Source organism: Ascaphus truei, chromosome 6 (assembly GCF_040206685.1).
Source record: "Ascaphus truei isolate aAscTru1 chromosome 6, aAscTru1.hap1, whole genome shotgun sequence".
NCBI classification, from domain to species: Eukaryota; Metazoa; Chordata; class Amphibia; order Anura; family Ascaphidae; genus Ascaphus; species Ascaphus truei.
This window is the reverse complement of record NC_134488.1, coordinates 40027229-40032774: the sequence shown is the minus strand read 5'-3', so window position 1 is coordinate 40032774 and position 5546 is coordinate 40027229.

Sequence of the window (5546 nt, the reverse complement as noted above, 5' to 3'; positions counted from 1 at the left end):
ATCGGGGATCACCCGGAGACCCCTGTGGGGATCAGCCGGGGACACCAACCAGCCTGTTGTATGGATGGTGTGCCTGAAAAAAGGTAAACAAAGAATATTTTCTAAGGCCAGCTCCTTTTGCGCCTGCCTTTAGTTGGCGCGTTTTTCCGGCGGGTTTTTAAAACACGATTGACTTAGCTCTGTTTAGTGAATCACGCGTACTGGCAAAAAACTGACGCGTTTGCCGTTTTTTGCCTGACTGGGCGGATTTTTTTCACAGGCCAGTAAAAATGATTTTTTGACACCGATAATGCGCTGTTATCACTGCTTAGAGAATCGCGCTTCACCCTGTATTGGTCTTAAAAGACACTCTTAAAAAGACTTATCACAGCTTAGTTCATAGCCCCCTAATAAATCGATGATGCACACTCTGGTCGGCCCATTAAAAAGGTATCACAGCATGCAGAGAATTTCCAGACTATTCTGAATTTTCTGGATTTCTACTAATACCTAGTGAATAGAAATGATTTACTGAAATAATGGACAAATGTTGGTCATTTATTAATTAATAATAATTTATTTTCTCCTGAGCATGATAGTGAAAATGTGCTGTATTTGCAAATACAGTAACTGTGAGTAACATACATTTCTACTGTTGACAATACTACAATTTCACATTAATATTTGCACTGGGGGAAATATTTGTGAATGCAAATGAAAACAGCAGAAGTTTGTACCATACCCAGTACCACTCTGAATGAATGAATTAACTCTACGTATATGCTGCTGGACTGAGAGATTAAAGACTATTGGTCCAAAAAATCATGTTATTTAGGATTGTTGTACCGTATTTGATTTTTATTATAAATTAAACAAGTTGCAGACCCCATATTTATGTACCAATATTCCAATTATTTGCATATTGATTCAGTTTATGGGCCTGCGGTTGCTTCAAAGAAATTGTGAAAACAAACTCATTAAAATAAAATAGGTTAACATATATTAAATTAAAACAATAAAAATAAAATACATCTTAATCGTGGTGTTGAGGTTGGAGTATCTAGGACTATCAAGGAACTGTCCACACCATCCCCCATTTGATACATGAAGAGTATAGGAGGGGTTAATATAAAGTGAGCCCCCACAGATAGCTGATGTTGAATAATTTAAATAATTTAACCCTTCCCTATAACTGAGGTTTTGTATTATTCCTCTAAACTCCAAAGCCGCAGGTATATAGAAACTAGGAAGACCATCTCTCTTCTAATATATCCGGTTTATCTTTTATTAAGAATTATTGAGAATGTTGGTTTCTCCATGGAGCAGGTTCTCCCAACCTCTTTTATCCAGGGCTCCACTTTCAGGTCAAATATTGCCACATTGAGAAGGTTTATTACCAGTGATTTTTTTTATTTTGAATTCATTGATGATATCTCTATTGAAGGAGAAATGCCAATAATTTAATTCTCATTGGCTTTAATACATTTATACATATGTAGACTTTATCCATAATATTTTTTTTTGCGTTTGCACTAATTAGTTATAGGAATGACACTCTTAATACATTTATTGATTCTATGCAAAAATATAAAAATCTCATTTTTTATTATGAGTTACATCAAAATATAGCATCAGCTGTTACCTAGAAAAGCAGTGGCTGTGAGTGCCAGTCCTGTTTGGTCTGACCCTAGTATATTATTCCAGTTATTAGGGGCCTTAGACTTGTCAACTTAATATCATTCTAATAAATATGTTTTTAGGATGTGTGGGATGTGAGTAATTTAACACATTTATTGATTCTATGCAAAAAAATTAAAAATCTGTAGATCGGAATGAGAAAGGATTGCCCATCTCTATTGGCAACTCATTGTGTCTTTGTTTAACTGTGCAAATTAAAATAAATACGTACAATTTTGCAAAGTAAACTTCGCCCCATTTGCACATCTCTACTCTCCAGCTATAACAATGTACAATTCCCTCAATGTTTCCTTGTCACTAGCATTATATGTTAAAGGGCAGCGGTGCACAATCTCCCCGCGCCTGGGTCATCCCTTCCTGCTCCCTCCTCAGTTGTGCCCCCGCGGCGTCATTTGATGCCTCGTTGCCATGGCAATGCGTCACACAGCCGGCTGAAACAAGGTAGGTGGAGTGTTGCAGAGGCCTCACGTGATCCCCCGGCATTAAATTAAGTGTCTGGGGAAAGAGCGCAGGGCCTCTGAACTGCCCTCACCCCCCAGAAGAATCTCTAGCCCCCCTGGGGGTGCGCCCTCCAGTTTGCGCACCGCTCTTATAGGGAATCAATGTGTTACAGCGCGCTGTGTGATGCTGAACTGAAATGTAAATGACTGTGCAAAGTCTTTATTTTGTCTCAACTCACACTGAAATATACCAGCGAGAGGTAGTCAATTTACTGATCTTAGTTGCGTCACTTACTGGTATATCTAGGTTGGGCTTTAACCAGATAAGCTTAGGGTGCATGTTACCGCAGGTCTGTGATAAGACATGAAGGTCTTGCGTTACTTTTATTGACGTCTTTTTGCATCGGTTTTCTCTATCACCTTAAAGATGGTGTAAATCGTGTTTTGGTGCACAAAAGTTGTGCAGCAATTTGTATGTCCCAAATTATACAAATGTATTAATTAATTAGTGATAGGGGGAAACGGTGTGTGAAATCTGAATGTACCAGAACCTCATATTCCAAAACCCAAATACAAAACAAAAACTCTTAAGATTTTTAGAACAAGAACCAAAAACCAGAACCTCTGGCCAGTGCATATAATGGTTCTCACTACATATTTTTCAATAATTTTAAGTTACATTATTTTAGTTTTATGATTTTATACAGAGTTAAGGAACTGTGCAGAGATTATTACGCTATTTTAGCATTTGCTGCTTGTTTTGATTTTTTCCCCATTATTTTTTATTTATAAAATTGTTTTACCAGGAAGTAATGCATTGAGAGTTTCCTCTCATTTTAAAGTATGTCTTTGGCACAGAGGTATAAAAAATACATGGTTACATTAAAAGAACAGGGTTATACAGTGAATTGAACAACAGACAGAGAAAAGAAACCTAGTTTGGTCACTCTGATACATCTATTGGGTAAGGTGTGGAAAATTTTAAAACAACTTTAATAAACCACTAAATAAAATATTGGGGATTAAATAGGGTGACCAGATTTTGAAAATGAAAAACCGGGACATTTTTTTTTTGTTTATTTATTTATTGTAGTACACTTATACTTACGACCATTAGTCGTTGTTACATAGTTGTGTGTGTGTGTGTGTTGATCTCACTAATCGAACAAAAAAAACCCAGATGTGAATGATTCTGAACCCCTTAACCAATGTCTGGATGCCCCCTCTTCACAATTTCTAAAGCAGCAATCCCGCCTGGGATCTTACCTGATCCGCAGTCCCTCAAGGTACTATACTGGAGGGGAGGTGTTCCCTACCTGTCTTTCGAGGTCTCCCGTGTGAAACTTGAGTAAGATCTGGAAGACAGAAGGGTAGGTTACTTCGGTGTAGGTATACGGCAGTTAAAATAAGACAGGGAGGGTGAGAGAGACAGAGAGAGAGAGGGTGAGAGAGACAGAGAGAGACAAAGACAGACAGAGAGAGACAGAGACAGAGAGATACAGAGACAAAGAGAGACAGAGAGAGAGGGTGAGAGAGACAGAGGGTGAGAGAGACAGAGAGAGGGTGAGAGAGACAGAGAGAGAGGGAGAGAGAGAGGGAGAGAGACAGAGAGAGAGACAGAGAGTGGGTGAGAGAGACAGAGAGAGAGGGTGAGAGAAACAGAGAGTGGGTGAGAGAGACAGAGAGTGGGTGAGAGAGACAGAGAGTGGGTGAGAGAGACAGAGAGTGGGTGAGAGAGACAGAGAGTGGGTGAGAGAGACAGAGAGTGGGTGAGAGAGACAGAGAGTGGGTGAGAGAGACAGAGAGTGGGGGAGAGAGACAGAGAGTGGGTGAGAGAGACAGAGAGTGGGTGAGAGAGACAGAGAGTGGGTGAGAGAGACAGAGAGTGGGTGAGAGAGACAGAGAGTGGGTGAGAGAGACAGAGAGTGGGTGAGAGAGACAGAGAGTGGGTGAGAGAGACAGAGAGTGGGTGAGAGAGACAGAGAGTGGGTGAGAGAGACAGAGAGTGGGTGAGAGAGACAGAGAGTGGGTGAGAGAGACAGAGAGTGGGTGAGAGAGACAGAGTGGGTGAGAGAGACAGAGAGGGTGAGAGAGAGAGAGAGGTGAGAGAGAGCGAGAGAGAGGGTGACAGAGAGAGAGAGGGTGACAGAGAGAGAGAGGGTGACAGAGAGAGAGAGAGGGTGACAGAGAGAGAGAGGGTGACAGAGAGAGAGAGGGTGACAGAGAGAGAGAGGGTGACAGAGAGAGAGAGGGTGACAGAGAGAGAGAGGGTGACAGAGAGAGAGGGTGACAGAGAGAGAGAGGGTGACAGAGAGAGGGTGACAGAGACAGAGAGAGGGTGACAGAGAGAGAGAGGGTGACAGAGAGAGGCAGACAGAGAGAGGGTGAGAGAGGCAGACAGAGAGAGGGTGAGAGAGAGAGGCAGACATAGAGAGAGGCAGACAGAGAGAGAGTGAGAGATACAGAGAGAGGGTGAGAGAGACAGAGAGAGGGTGAGAGAGGGTGAGAGAGACAGAGGGTGAGAGAGACAGAGGGTGAGAGAGACAGAAGGTGAGAGAGACAGAAGGTGACAGAGACAGAGGGTGAGAGAGACAGAGGGTGAGAGAGACAGAGGGTGAGAGAGACAGAGGGTGAAAGAGACAGAGGGTGAGAGAGACAGAGAGAGAGACAGAGAGAGAGAGGGTGACAGAGAGAGAGCGTGACACAGAGAGAGAGAGAGAGAGGGTGACACAGAGAGAGAGAGAGAGGGTGACACAGAGAGAGAGAGAGAGAGAGAGAGAGAAAGAGAGGGTGACACAGAGAGAGAGAGAGAGAGGGTGACGGAGAGAGAGAGGGTGACACAGAGAGAGAGAGAGGGTGACACACAGAGAGAGAGAGGGGGTGACACACAGAGAGAGAGAGAGTGTGACACACAGAGAGAGAAAGAGGGTGACACACAGAGAGAGAGAGAGGGTGACACACAGAGAGAGAGAGAGGGTGACACACAGAGAGAGAGAGGGTGACACACAGAGAGAGAGAGGGTGACACACAGAGAGAGAGAGGGTGACACAGAGAGAGAGATAGAGGGTGACACAGAGAGAGAGAGAGGGTGACACACAGAGAGAGAGAGGGTGACACAGAGAGAGAGAGAGGGTGACACACAGAGAGAGAGAGGGTGACACAGAGAGAGAGAGAGAGAGAGAGAGAGAGAGAGAGAGAGAGAGAGAGAGAGAGAGAGGGTGACAGAGAGAGAGAGAGGGTGACACAGAGAGAGAGAGAGGGTGACACAGAGAGAGAGAGAGGGTGACACAGAGAGAGAGAGAGGGTGAAAGAGAGAGAGAGGGTGACAGAGAGAGAGAGGGTGAGAGAGGCAGAGGGTGAGAGAGACAGAGGGTGAGAGAGACAGGGTGAGAGAGACAGAGGGTGAGAGAGACAGAGAGGGACAGAGAG